At 37.2% G+C, this 15646-nt stretch overlaps 1 long non-coding RNA gene across 1 annotated transcript in view; it reads left to right on the forward strand.

Annotated features, from left to right (window-relative positions):
* The window catches only part of LOC130455942 (uncharacterized), a 32206-nt gene that overhangs the window by 16188 nt on the left and 372 nt on the right, over positions 1-15646 (forward strand). The gene's annotated exons all lie outside the window — the stretch shown is intronic.

Raw genomic sequence — 15646 nt, forward strand, 5'->3', positions numbered from 1 at the left:
AGTGACTTATCCAGTGTCACACAAATAGTAAATAGCTAAGACCAGATTTGAACTCAGGAAGATGAGTCTTCTCAACTCCAGCCCTGGTGCTTTATCCATTGTGCCACCTCGTTGCCCCTTATAAATGTAAGCTACTCTTATTATGTTGAGAAGTGTCAGGCCTTAATAAAATCATGCCAATATATAGAACAAATATAAAAAAAACAGATCAGAAAAGGTTCCTACACATGCAAATGAATGGTTAAAGTAATTCTCTAATTGAAAATTTCAAATGACACCTCCAAGAAGAGTTGTTTTCCTTGAATTCAGACTCTGATTTCAATGTCACAGAGACTCGTGGCTTTTTATGAGTTGTCTCTTCACTGGCAGACAGATGTTACTAGTTTTTGAGGTGTCACATCTTTATAAATCCTCAACAAAGCCAGAATACTGGAGAAGACTGGCAAACACTTCCCATGAAGAGAACAACAAGGTGGAGTGGAGAAGTGTCAGGAACCTGAATACTCCATATGGATATCATACTGTGTAGATGGATTTTATTCTTACAGACCCAAGAGCTCTGAACAGACATTGATTTACCATGAAGGAATGGGTCATAAAATCATAGAGTTAGAAACAGGAGGGATATTGAGGTCATTGAAGAGGCAGTTAGATTGCCTAGTGGATAGTGCACTGGCCTGAAGCCTCAGAAACTCTCTGTGACCCTGAGCAAGTCATTTTACCTGTTTGCCTTAGTCCACTGGAAAAGGAAATTGAAAACCAACAAATCCAGTATCTTTGCCGAGAAAACCCTATGGACAGTGTGGTCCATGGAGTCACAAAGAGTCTGATGTGGCCAAACAATGGAAAAACAGGAGGTCATTAAATCCAAACCTTTTATTTCATAGAACAAGAAGGTGGTGCCCAGAAAGGTTAATGGATTTGCTCATGGTCACACAGATAGCAAGTGGATGAGCCAAGATAAGAGCACAAGTTCTCTGACTTCAAATTCAGCACACATTTCCATCTAGCGTATACTGCTTCCTTAAGGCTCATCACAATATTAAGAAATAAGAATGTCTCCCCAAACACAATCGTGACCAACTTTTATCCATATGGCTGACATCATCAAGCATTTTGTCTTGTAGTTGAGTCAGTGTAGTTTTCCTCAATACATGTGTGACCTAAAGACCCTTCCACTCACATGCCCCTTTGATGTATCATGGCATGAAGGTGGCCCAAGGTTCTTTAAAGTTATGCCAATAGTATCCAATCTGTGGTCTGTTCTAATAAACTGGGAGGGCTTTGGGTTTGAGTCCATTGGTAGAGTATCCATCTCGAGCCTGAGCATCAGCCTCGTTAAAGCAGAAAGATTCATTAGACAATCCACAAATATTAAATACCTACTGTGTACCCTAGCAATGGAAGATGCAGATATGACATGGAGGTGGCCTTTGCCTTTAAGGACTTTATATTCTGTCATCCTATTGATTGTAGAGGGGTTGGTCATTCTAGCCATTTCAATTCTCAAAGGCTATTGCCAAAAAAGTCATGATCAGTGCTGAATAGTGTTAACACAGAAGAAATTCTTGAGTTTGTAATGTAGCAGGGAAAACAAGAGCTAGGATTCACTCTGGTTCTGTCATCAAATTCAATACTTCATGTATTGTGCCAGATTACTTTTTATTTTTTTTTAAATCTTACCTTCTATCTTTGACTCAGCGCTGGATATTGGTCCCAAGGCAGAAGAACAGTAAGGGCTAAGCAACTGGGATTAAGTGACTTGTTCAAGGTCACACAGCTAGGAATGCAGTTTAGATGTTCCTAAGAACATTTACTATTTGCAGAATTTTCTCTCTAACACATGATTGGTACTTGAGGAGTTGACACAGTAGTCGTATCTTGAGTGTGTGTGAAGAATTGCCCTCTTAGACCCAAAGAAACCTAAATGAGGAGAAAGAAATGAAGCTTTTTATCACTTCATTGGAATGTTGTTCAGGCATTTTTCAGTCATGTCTGACTTTGTGATCCCATTTGGTGTTTTCTTGGCAAAGATACTGAGTGGTTTGCCATTTTTCTCATTTGTTTTACAGATGAGTAAACTGAGACAAATAGGATTAAGTGACTAACTCAAGGTCACACTGTAGTAAGCATCTGAGACTGGATTTGAACTGAGGAAGATGATTCCTCCTGAGTCCAAACTGGTACCCTATTCCCTGTGCCATCTAACTGCTCTACTTCAATGGAATAAGACCAGTCAAAATTAATCCAATGCTCTAAGAACAGACCCTGAGTTTGGGAAAGAATTGGTCTTGTAAGTTGGGCAGAACTCTAAGGTAGGAGTTCTTAACCTGTGGTCTATCAATGTAAAAATATTACATACTTGTTTTTCAACATAATTGGTTTCCCTTGTAATTTTAGTATTTGATGCATTTCAGTGCATTTTTGAGATGTCCGTAGACATTGATTCTTTCCAAGCATCATCCTAGTTGAAGCTCATAGTTTTAGAAAGAAGAGGAACATTGTTTCCACTGGAGAGATGAAGACAGTGAGGCTCAGTGAAATGAAGTGAGTTCTGCAGGTTTAGAAATGAATTGGACACTTAATCCTAATCATCTAGCCCTTACAGCTCTTCAGTCTTGGAACTAATATTTAATGTAGATTCTAAGACAGAAAGTAAGGGTTTTATAAAGAATGAATTGCTCCCTACTTCTTCAGGCACTCACTAATTTAGGGCAGGAGAATTTTTAAACATATAAATGTGATATGACCAGCTTTTTCTCAAATAGTTAGAGCACTGGATAAAGTGTCAGACTGGGAGTTTGGAAGAACTGAATTCAAATCCCTCCCTAGACACTTAACTAGTTGTGTGTCCCTAGACAAGTCACTTTAATTGCTTGGGTATTAGATTCTTTCAGTTTTTTTTTTCCTGTTTGCTTTTTGAAGTCGTTTGCTTCGATCTTGGACCTGATTAGCAGATTTAAGACGGTGATTTTTGGAGCTTTCCAGTTTGTTGGTCAGGTAATGTTCCTGCACACACACACACACACACACACACACACACACACACACACACACACACAGAGCCCAAAATGTATCCTGTATTTCCTTTGGTTGCATTCTTAATGAAGTCATATGTATACTTGTTATTTTCCCCAATAGAATGTAAGCTCCTTGAGGGAAGGAATGCTTTTATTTTTGTCTTCTTATCCCTAGCACCCAGAACTGTATTTGGCATATTAGAGGCATTTAAAGATGTTTGTTGATTTATCAACCACTAAAACAGTAATAGTAGATAACAATTAAAAATATTTTAAGAATATTTAAGAATGTTACATTTTTGTTACAAACCTTTTCAGATTGCTTCAAATCTATGAAAAAATCTCTTATAATAAAATAAAACAATGTAGAACTAATAGTACAATGGCCTCATCTGAGAGTGCATGCAATATTCTCCATCTGTAGAACTCGCTCTTTATTTTTAGAGGGTTTTTTTCACATTAACGTAAACCTATTTTCTCTGCATTTCATCCCCTACTCTATTAAAAGAAAGAAGAAAAACAATTCTTTGTAACCAACAAACATAGTCAAGTAAAATATTCTCTCACTAGCTATACACAAAAATGTGTATGCCTCATTGTGTACCCTAAATTCACCACTTCTCTGTCAGGAAGGAGATAGCATGTTTTAACCATTCCTCCAGAATCATGGATGGTCATTAAATTGGCCATATTCTCATTGCTTTCAAAGTTGTTTGCCTTTCCAACAACATTGTTATTATAAAGATTATTCTCTTACTTCTGTTTGTTTCATTCTTAATAAATCTGCCTTCCAAATTCTTTGTTTTCATGATATTGATATTGTGCTATAAATTAATTTTAGAATAATAATTATAATAATACATTTCTGATTCTGCTCACATCACTCTGCATCAGTTCATACAAGTTTTTCTATGTCTCTTTGAAATCATCTAGTTCTTCATTTCATACCTCACAATTGTGTTCCATCACATCCATATACCACAGTTTAAAATTCCTTTATGCTCTCCCTATTTATTAGGTTTCATTGCTAAAATAAATGTTCCTAGTCCAATCTGTGCTGTTGCCCAAAGTGCCTACATTAATTTTCTCTGCTTTCATCTCTTCTCCATTAACAAAAAAAAAACAAATTCTTTGCAACAAACATGCATAGTCAAGCACAACATTCTCTCACTGGTGATACACAAAAAATCTCTGCTTTAAATCTCTGATGGAAGGTAGATAGTATGCTTTAATTGGTTTGGCTTTAACATGTTTTCATTGATCCATTGATGTATACAATCGCCATCTTTACCAGATAAAAAAGTAAAAAGAGTTAGCTTAATTTGAGCAAATAGGTAGCCACCCTTCTAGGTTTAAGATATTTTTCTGTGTCTTTCCCCTAATTTTCTTGGGAGATAGCTGTAATATTTGTTAACTTTAGCAATTTATAAATTGATTTCACATTCATATATAGCAGAACTGAATATAGACCAGGAACAACCTCTGCCCAAATGAATTACTCAGAAGGCCACAGATAATCTCCTAGAAGAAAATGGAAATCCAGGGAATTCATGGCAGTGAATAGAGTTGGAGGAAAAGTGACTCCAGAACAGAAATTTTCACAAGTGATAAATCCTCACCCTTTAATTAAATTGCAGATGATATTTCAATTGCTTGAGATCACCCTCAATCTTATGAAATTATCTTTGGAGAATTACTTTATAAGTAGAAACTAATGAGAACGTGGGAGAAAAAAATTCATTCTAGCATCTTCCTGGTCAAATGATATAGTTCTTTCCTATTTTTGATCCATGGTTCTACTGAACAATTCAAATAGAATCTTTTTCTCCTAAGACTACCCCAAGATAATAAGACCAAAATGACAGATCCCTAGTTCTTTGTCTTCAGCTTGTAGCGTACAGATCTAGAACCAGAATAATTCAACTGGGACCTTAAAGTAGGACACTGAATCTGAAGTACCAAACTTGGATTGTCCCACATTTTGAAAGTGCTGATAGCACTTCATAAAAATAAAAACAATGGATTTAAAAGCGTTGGGAGAAAAACTAGTGATTTTAATTGGGAAACTACTTCATGGTAGGTTGGGGTAAGAGCTTCCCCATTTCTACCTTCCTCCCTCTAGCAATTGACTCATGCTTTGCAAAGCCTTCCTTGGGCACTTTTTTTGGCACAGGGTCCAAAAATTCCTACATCATTATGACTCTGGTGCCATGGTATAGAGTCTCTACCTTTTTGAGATACATAAGTCAACATCAAGACCACAGCTGGGGAGTTAGCGTTTTGGCTGGAAATGACTTTCCCTAGGGAAGCTTCATACTCAAATTTTTAAGAACCTTAAGAACATCCTTCTAATCTATCTCACAATGGAATTTCAAGTGGGAATAGAGGAATAACCATAAACCTGTTGGCAATTAATGTTTTCTTTTCAGATGATTTTTCTATCAGATATCCTCCCTACCATCACACATTTTTATTTGTTTTGCCTTTCCTTCAGATGAATTCATATTTATATTTTAAAGGATGGTGAAAAAAAGAAGGAAGTTAAAAAAAATTCTCTTTCAAGTGCCCACAGAGGAGAGTGTTTATTTTAATCCATGCTGTCCTTGTGTACCAGCTGCTGTTGCTAGGCTTTCCTCTTGGTTGCTATGGGTAGGAAAGAGAATTAGGTGTGTGATGTCAAAATGACAAGTCACTTCAACCCTGTTGTGTCATTGGTCAGGGTATTTCTGTGAAGAGTATCTTCAGATCCAAGTAAGTGGAGACAACTGGATGTCAACATTTCTGGAGTAAACTGGTCCCACCAAGGGTCATTAGCTCAGAGCTGATTATTTTTTTCACAGCTAGTAATATTAGTTGTGAAGACAGCTATTTTAGGGCTAGGGGTTCAGATGATCTTTAAAAAATACACACACACACACACACACACACACACACACACACACACACACACATATATATATATATGAAAAGGCTGATCCAGAATATTTTAAAAGCTCCAATAAATCCCCAGTGATATATTGTAGATCTTTCACTCCAGAACCAGCCTAGCAAAATCAGAGGCAGCAGGTTGGCTGTGAGAGGGTGAATGAAATGTTTGACCACAGCAACTCTCAAAAAGCTATCTGCTAAGATCTCAACAAGCTGCAACCTGCTTTAGGAACAGATATGAAGTCCCATATCTCTGAAGTACTTTGTAGTCAGATCTTGTCTGCCCTATGCATATTTACAATTCTGCAGATGCATATTTTAAAAAATTATTCTGAAGTTAATAACCATCAACTGTTTTAATTTATAAACTATCAACAAAATAAACATTCAAATAAACAAAATAAAGAATTATGTATGCAAAAGTATGTAATTTTCTTTTTATCATTTATTTTTTATTTTCTGTCATATGTAACAATACAATATACATGATTTCTTATAAATATGTAATGAATTAAAATAAATATGCTCATCCAAGAAAAGCAAATTCTCACATTAGTTATGTCCAAAAATCTATCTCATTCTTTTTCCCCTCCCTCCTTCTTCCCTCTCATTAAGTTGTTTTTAAATTACTTTATTAATTTAAAGAGATAGAAAATAATATTTCTGTAGTTTTCCCTTTTGGTTTCTCTTCTGTGTATCTTTTTTAGATTTTGCTTCTGTTTTTATTTTTACATTGTCGTAATTAATATCTATGCAACCGTGACTCATCAACATCCCAAACAATGTGGATGTTATGTTACTGATTATGTTTCTACTTCACACGTATAAATTTTCACATTTCTTTGCATTCATCATCTCTGTTCATTTTTACAGTGCTATTTATAACAATACAATAACAATATAAATGGTGCTTTAAGTTTCAAAAAGAGTTTTTGCTTCAACCCTGTGAGGTAGGTAGTTTAACTATTATTGTTCCCATTTTACAATTGAGGAACCTGAGGCCCTAGGGCATAAGCCCAGTTAAATATCAGAGACAGAATTTGAATATGCCATAATCTTGTTCTGACATTCCCTGGTGATTGGGCACATGGCTCATTTCCCATTTTGTTGGTTCTCCTTGCCAAAGCTAACTCTGATCCATGCCTGTTCTCTCTTCCCAAGTTCTCCAGATTGTTGTTTTTCAGTCATTTGGGCAAGTGTCTGATTCTCTGTGACCCCATTTGGTGTTTTCTTGACAAAGACCCTGTGGTGGTTTGTCATTTCCTCTCACAACTCATTTTACAAATGAGGAAATTAAGGAAAATGGGGTTAAGTGACTTCTATGAGTTGCATTTATAAAGTGACTGAGGCCAGATTTGAACTCAGGAGTCTTCCTAACTCTAAGCTTGGCACTCTATCCACTGCATCACCAGCTGCCCCAGGTAAATTCTCTAGCAGATTGCCCCAGTTGTCACCCCGACTCTCTCATCATTAATCACTTCCTTCCTGTTTGCCTACACACTTACCTGTGTCTTTCTTATCATTAAAACCCCCCTAACCCCTCAATCATCCACAAAAGCTACCCTTCTTTAGCTCACCTTCCCTTAATGGCTAATTGCCTTGAGGAAACCATTTCCAATTGGTGCATCAATTTCCTCACTCCTCGTTCTCTTCTAAACATTCTTCTAAACTCTTTGGCTTCTGACCTCATCCTTCATCTGAGTTTGTCCTCTGCAAGGTCACCTGTGGCCTCTTAGTTATCTACTCTGAAGGCGCTTCCTCATTTTTCTCAAGGCTCCTCTAGAACCTTTGATAGTATCAATTACTTGCTCCTATGGGATACTCTCTCAACCCAATATTTTCCTGGTACTGCTCTCTTTGGATTCTCCTTTTCTATATGTCTTATCATATCTTTCTCAGTTTACTTTGCTGATTCCTGGTCCCTGTCAAACCCACTTACTGTGAGTATCCCATAGAGCTTCTTCTTCTCTTTTCACTCTATACTATCTCATTTAGTCATCTCTACAACTTCTATGGTTTCCACTATCTTCTCTGTGTAGATGACTCCCAAATCTATATATGCAGCTTTAGTTCTTTCCAGAATGACAGTCATGGAGTGCCAAGTGCCTCTTGTACATTAAGCTATTTGGCCATATCATTGTCATGGCAACAGTGATGATGAGGTGGTGATGCTGGCAGTTTAGCATTTGGGGTGAAGTGATAACCCTGAAGTAGGATACTTTAGTTAAAGACCTTTCTCTAGCACATTAACTAGGTGTACCCAGACAACTCACTTATCTTCTTAGTCTCCTCAGGCAACTCTCTGGTACTATAAATTATATTCCCAGGAATTAAGATGTAGCTGTATTGCTACTTTGGGTCAATTTCTTTTCCCTGGGCTTCAGTTTCCTCTGTGAAATGAAAGTTTAGATCAGGGGTTCTTAATCTAGGTTCACAATCCTCTAAAGAGGTCTGTGGATAGATTTCTGGTAGGGAGTCTATGAACTTGGATGGGAAAAAACCCATCTCCTCTTCATTTTCACCAAGTTTGAATTGAAATTTAGCATTTCCTCCAGTTATTTAGAAACATGATTCGGAGAAGCACTTCCTCCCAGTTCCTAAGGGATCAGTGATACCAAATGATTAAGAATCACAGGATTAGATAATTTCTGTAATTTTTTCAGCTCTTAAACTCATGTCCCTAAGATACCAGGCTGAAGTGGGATTAGTTTTACCAGATATTTGTGGATAATATTTTGGTGTCAGCCTGACTGATATGATGATGCTTATTTTATGTGCCTGTAATTGCGTGTCTGTGCCTGTGCACATGATTGTCACGATTGTGCAAATGTCGGCGTGGAGAGAAGTTATATACATCCTCTTTGATTCACATAGTGAAGCATCACTTCAAGGAGAATAGAAGTGGGACTGCTGCGATTTCAGGAAAAGACAGACCGACCTGAGGAATTAAAGACATGACAGCTCCTTTCCCATCACTGGGAGACTAGCTCATCCTCTGCAAATAGCAGCTACAGATAAAAATCCCAGCACAGCCTTTATTGTCAGTAATGTGGCAGGAATGGTGCATATCCAGGTGATTCTGTGGTGGTTGGCCACATCCACATGGAATGCAAACAAGACTTCCAACCCCAAGCATTTTCTTGCAATATAAAGGATACCAATGGACATTTAGCTCCATGGCAAGTATTAATTATACATGTGAAAAAAGGAATCCAGTGCAGATCCACTAGTTTAGGTTTCAGAATATGTGTGATCATTTAGGAAAGGCCTAAACTGAAGGTTATCTTTGAATTACAGGGGAAGAAAGAGTTTCCTAATAAAACTAGTAGCAAGGCAAGATTTCTGGGGAAATGTTTGCTTAAATCAATCAATCAATCAATCAATCCTCAGACATTTATTAAGCACTTATCCTCTCAAGCTGGGGATAGAAAGGAAAATGGAAATAATCCCTTCCTTTAAGAACCTTGAATTCTAATAGAGGAACCAATTTAGGCATATGTCAAGAGATGAAGAATATAAACAAAGAGAATGCTGATGAGTTTTTTTTGGGACCCTGAATTAAATATGTAGGACTTAATTTGGATTTTGAGGGATCCCAATAACAAGAGGTTAGGAGGAAGTGCATGTTAAACATGGGACATGACTAATATGAAAGCATGGAGATGGGAGTTGGAGTTTCATGTGTGCAGAATAACAAGGAGGCTAGTACAGAGAGATTGGGGTGTATGAGGAAGAAAGTAGTATACTAGTAAGTTAGAAAGAGAGCAGGTGGAAAAGGGCTTTAAATGTTGAAGCAAAGTATTTACATTTGATCCGAGAGGAAATAAAGAGAATAAATTACATTTTAAGCTCTAGAGAAAAGCTTATTTTCTTAAAGCATCTATAAGCCAATTATAATTCATTGCCTTTATTTGTTAGTGGGTTTATTTATTATTTCTTTATTTGGGCATGGATTTTTATTTGATCTGTGTCTTAACCCCATATCTTAAAGTCTTAGACAGTTGTTTGGAATTCTGAGAAATTAAAGATCTTGAATTCAAATCTCACTTTTGCTGCTCATGACATACAACATAGGAAATGAGTAGTCAGCCTCTAAAATCCCATCCAGATTTAAATCTATCATTTAAATCCACATTCACAGTGATAGTATAATGTCAAAGACCTAGAACTTCCTGGACTCCAAGAGTGCTCTTCTATTACACCAACTTGCATTTCATTCTTTTCTTTAAATTAAAGTACATCCCTTTGTAAAATTTTAAAATTAAATCTTAAATAATAAAAATATTATATTTTAGGAGGTTTATTAAATGATCATTAGAAATCAAGAAATAAAGAGGGTCCAAAATAGAGATCACATGCCCATGGCTGATTAGCCATTTCAAAATCCCCACCTTACCACCACCACCATGATTGCTACATTATGACAAAGAGGGCGTGGGAGAAGCTACAGCCAGCTAAATACCAATAACATGATCTCACCAACATGGAGACAGGAGAGATTATAGGGAGTTTTGGGAAATATTAAGGACTTCTGGGGAATGAAGTCAAAGGTTCAAAATCTCCATTTACACACCTTAAGGATCTATATGACTCCTGTGTTACCCTTCTACAATTGAATGTTTATACATTAAAGTTTTACAAGTATGCTTAACCATAATAATTCAGATCATCCACTAATTCAGATTTGTTTTTTTTTTTTTTTGTACAGAACTGGTCAGAATTAGTGTGGATTGGGGGCAGCTGGGTGGCTCAGTGGATTGAGAGCCAGATCTGGAGAGAGGAGTTCCTGGGTTCTAATCTGGCCTCAGACACTTCCAAGCTGGGTGATTCTGGGCAAGTCATTTAACTTCCATTGTCCAGCCCTTCCTGCTCTTCTGTATTGGAACCAATACTCAGTATTGATTCTAATATGGAAGGTAAGGGGTTAAAATTATTTAGTGAGGATTCATTGAGATACATTATGATTGTTCCTACTTCAAAGTAACAGTCCTATGAGAAACATGGATCCTTGTTTGGTTTCTTGCTCAGGAATTACTAAAATAGTCTTAGAAAGTAATTCATCCAATCTAATGCTTCAGTGATGTACACTTTGCCCAGATCAGGTGTGCAGCTGTGCAACCTGTCCTTGTTGAAGGATGGACCATAATCCTGTGCTTTTCTGATCTCGGTGATGACTTCATAGAATCTTTCTATTTCCTCTGTGGAAAGAAATGAAAGGTTTATACCACTATTTCCATCAGATTATATATGTGTCCAATTGAGTAGTTCCATTGCCTCTCTTTGTGTATCCATACTTAGAAGAGTGCCTGGCACATAGTAGGCATTTAATGAATATTTATTGACTGGCTGACTTGGGAAGAGCTATTTACTTCTGAAAGATCACAAAGATATCACTCATTGCTTTTTTGTTCTTTGTGATTTCAATACATTGAAACTCATCAAGCATTCATAAGCCTTCTCCTAAGCCTTCCTTCAGTGGGCTTACATTCTACAGGGAGGAAAACCTCTCTACAAGCAGAGGAGGCATGCTGTGGTGGATGCAGTACCAGACTTTGACATGGGAAGACGTACATTTGATCCTGCCTCATACACTTGCTTATTGTGCAGCATCAGCATCACTTAAATTCTCTTGGCCTCAGTTTCCTCATCTGTACAATGAGGTCTTGGACTCAGTGACCTTTAGGTTCTCTTCTTGAGCTAAATCTATAATCCTAAATACAAGCTACATGCAAAATTAACGATTTCCTAAAGATAAATGAGTGGGATTGTCATTTCCCAGATGACTGAAGATGTTTCATTCCAGATGAAGCAATGCTTCAGACTATTTCATCCAACATTTTAAATTTAAATCATATTTCTCTGAAACAGGATCTGTAATGAAACGTCCCTTACAATTCATAAAGTAGCATTTAGTTTCCTTGTTTTGATTTTGTGGGAGATTCGTCACGTGCATCATTTCTCTGAAGTTACAATGACTGAATTCTCTTTCATGGAAATCAATAACGATTACTTTGATGTAGATTACATCCTCGAGGTTTTCATAGAGAGGAGTTGTTTGGGACAGAATATTCTTCTTCTTGTTAAAAATAACCCAACCCAAGAATTACTGGCAGTGCCACCATTGCTGCCTTCCTGCTTAAATGGGAGCTCTGCTGCTTAAGGCATGCCTTCACTTGCTTGACTTTGCCTTATTAGTTGGGGCATTTAATTAAACAAAAACGATCTTTCTGCCTGGCCAGGGCAACTGCTGATGAGGATAAAATTGATGGGATATGAACAGTTAACAGCAGGAGCCCTGGAAGAACAAGAAATAAAGCAGCCATAGTCAAACTGAAGACTATTGCAGTTGTATATTATATTTGGCATTTACTGCTGGGGCTAATAATGCATTCCTTACTTCTCTCCAGCAGTCAGGCTACTTTGTTATTTTAATTTTGGAGGCTTTTGTTTTGAATGCTGACAAAAACATCTTAATTTTTAGGTCCTTCTTAGGCAGCATATTTAATTGGGTTATTATTGGGGCTTTTAACAAAATTTGAATGTTGCCTTTCCATTGGAAGAGCAGAGCCTGGCTCTCCAGGCACCAAAACACCAACTTCTGGGACTCCACCTGGCTTTTCCCAGGTATTTAAAATTCTATCGCTGTTTCCATGAGCCACAGACAGTGGGTTATTTTTCATGGGCAGACAGTGCATTCTTCTCTTGGGGTTTTTATGGACAGACTGTATAAAATGATAACACAATGAATGGGGCACCTGCTATACTAGATCAAGGGCTTAAATCAGCTATTTGGGACAGAAATTCAATGCGGTAGAGCATGCTTCAAAGAGGTCCCAGCTATAACTAGGACTTTCAGCATCTCTTGGGATGAATTCACAGGGGACGCTAACCACACTGTGATAGTAAATTAAAGCATCGATGAGGAAGGCTTTGATAATATGGGCTCAGATGGTACCCTGCATCAAATCTCTATATCAATTATAACTCAGATGTGGCATGGAAATGTGGCCCACATTTATTAAGTCAGTGGGATGTGGAACTATTGAGAGAAGGACAACAAAGCTGGCCCAGGACATCCTTCTTCAAGGTCCTTTCCCTCTCTAAGAGGGAGGAGTGGGGTCATGTTTAACATCACTTCCCAACCCACTTTCTTCTCCCTTCCCCCCCAAAATTTTACTGGCTATCAAGCGGGGGGGGGAAGCTATTTTAAAAAAATTGCTTTCTAACTAACCTTCACCTTATTGTAATCATTGAAGTTTTCTTGGTGGTGAAAACCAAAGCAAGGAAACAAATGAACAAAAAAGCCCCCTATCCTAAGTACTCATTGTGGAGAAATAGCCTAAACTAAAATAATTTCTTACCTGCCATGGTGGAATGTGGAGAAATGTCTATTTGGGAAATGTCTATTTGAGTTTAATGATCCAGAAAATCAAGAATTACCCCCAGTTTGCCAATGGAGGCAATTCGTATCAGTTTGAAATTCCATTTAATGGGAAAATTTTGCTCAGAATTAATTTTTATGCATAGCCTTTAGTGCATACTTAGATTTCAGGCTACCCAAGTGTGGTGTGTGCTAGAGATCACTTTTCTCTTGGGAATTCTTGTCTTGATATTATTGACTCAATAGCTCCTAAGCATAATCATTTTAGATTCAGCCTTCTTCATTCGTGCCATGCTATCACAAATTATTATTAGCATGTAATTAATTAGCCAATGGGTAATTCAAGAAATGAACATTAGGTGCTGTGAAAATACAGCGAGCAGTACAGGTAAGAAATCCCCTGAAATTGTCACGGAATTCAGATTTGCATTGCATATTTCCGGTGTGCTGGAGCCCAAACTCATATTTTACATCATTAGAATTAAAAATAGTAAGGATCCAAATCCATGCGACCACATCAGGGGATTCATAATTTGCACTAATCGGGACCTGCCTCTAACAACAGTGGAAATTGTCTATGGCTTAAAGATCCATGAAGCACTTTATATACTTTCTGAGTATATAAAGTGGTGAAAGCTCTCTGATGACATCTGTCTTTTTAGTCCTAGCCTTGCATACTGTTGGGTACATCCTGTGTAATAAATGCCTGTTGGGTCTCGTTTAATTGGTTTCATTTTATAGATAAAGTCACTGAAGCTCTAAGGAGCTGAGTGCTCACATATTTACAGGGTTCAGTCTTAACTCTCTCCTCCCTTACTAGAGGTGCCCCCAGCTTTTCCCACTGCTCCTTACTGAAGAGCAGGAAGAAGTTACCCAAAGTCCTTTTACTACAGCTTTGTTATTATTTGTTATTATTTTATGTTTTGATCAGATTATATATAGATACAATTTAGTAAAAAAAATTAGTAATTTAGAAATATAATTTCTGACATTTTGCAATCCGTGTTCATTCCCTTCCTTCCCTGGGACAGCAGGTAATATGATTCGGATTGTCCATTCAATACATAATTCCATGTTCGTCATGTGAAAGAAGATACGTATCACTTACACTAGAGAAAAATTTGTGAAGGAAACAGAATGAAGAATAGGATGCTTCAGTCTGCATTCAGGCTCCATCAGTTCCTTCTCTGGTGGTGGACAGCCTTTTCCATCATGCATCCTTTGGAATTGACCTGGATCAATACCATGGCTGATAAGAGTCTGTTATTCACAGCTGATCCTTATACCCTATTGTTGTTTCTGTGTACAACATTTTCCTGGTTCTGCTCACTTCACTTTGCATCACTTCATAAGAGACTTGCAAGGTTTCTTTTTGGTGATTGTCTTAATTTCTTATTGTGCAATGGCATTCTATTATGATCATTCCCCACAACTGGGATTTATTATTTTTGCGAGCTTCTCTTGCGACCTGTTTTCCAGCATCACACTCAATAAAATGGCCAAATTAAGGATTCAACAAGGAAGGTGGTTGAAAAGAGAGTCCATTGTCCATTTGTTTGCATGTGCTTTGACTGTGATAGTCAAGAACCACCCCCAAAGGAGTCCCAAAAACTGAAAGGCAGACACTTTTTTGTTTCAGTCTGGGTGTGTCATAAATACTCTGTCCTTGTTGTAAGTGCCATTAGTGGACTCTTGCTATAGTCTACAGGGAAACTCCTGCCTAGATTCAAGTTGAACATGTAGCACTTCTTGACTGTGTGATTGTAGGCAAGTCACTAAACCTCTCATTGTTTCTAGGCAACTTTCTAGGGTCCTAAAATACAGAGTCTGTGGCACTCTGCACTGGTAGCAGAAGTTTACCTTTTGGCAAAGTCCTGTCCTCAATTCAATCTCTAGTTTTCTCCTCATTGTAAAAGCAATAATAACATAATATTGTAATATATAATATATAATTTGATATTAGATAAAATCAAGTGGGTAATATCTATTTGATCATTATTATTATTAAATCATTAATTATTATATATACTTCTATATTGTTATTAGATAATGATGATATAATTATTAATAAATCAAATAGTAATATTTGAAATTTATATAATTCTTTAAGGTTTACAAATCACTCTACATACATTATCTTGTTTTATTCCCCTAACAATCCTGTAAGTTTTTGTTGTTGTTCAGTTGTTTTAGTCAAGTCTGACTCTTGGTGATCTTAGGATTTTCTTGGAAAAGATACTGGAATGGTTTGCTGTTTCCTTTTCCAATTCATTTTACAGATGAAGAAACTGAGGCAAATAGAGACAAGTGACTTTCC

The sequence above is a fragment of the Monodelphis domestica genome, chromosome 8 (genome assembly GCF_027887165.1).
Source record: "Monodelphis domestica isolate mMonDom1 chromosome 8, mMonDom1.pri, whole genome shotgun sequence".
Lineage (NCBI taxonomy): Eukaryota > Metazoa > Chordata > Mammalia > Didelphimorphia > Didelphidae > Monodelphis > Monodelphis domestica.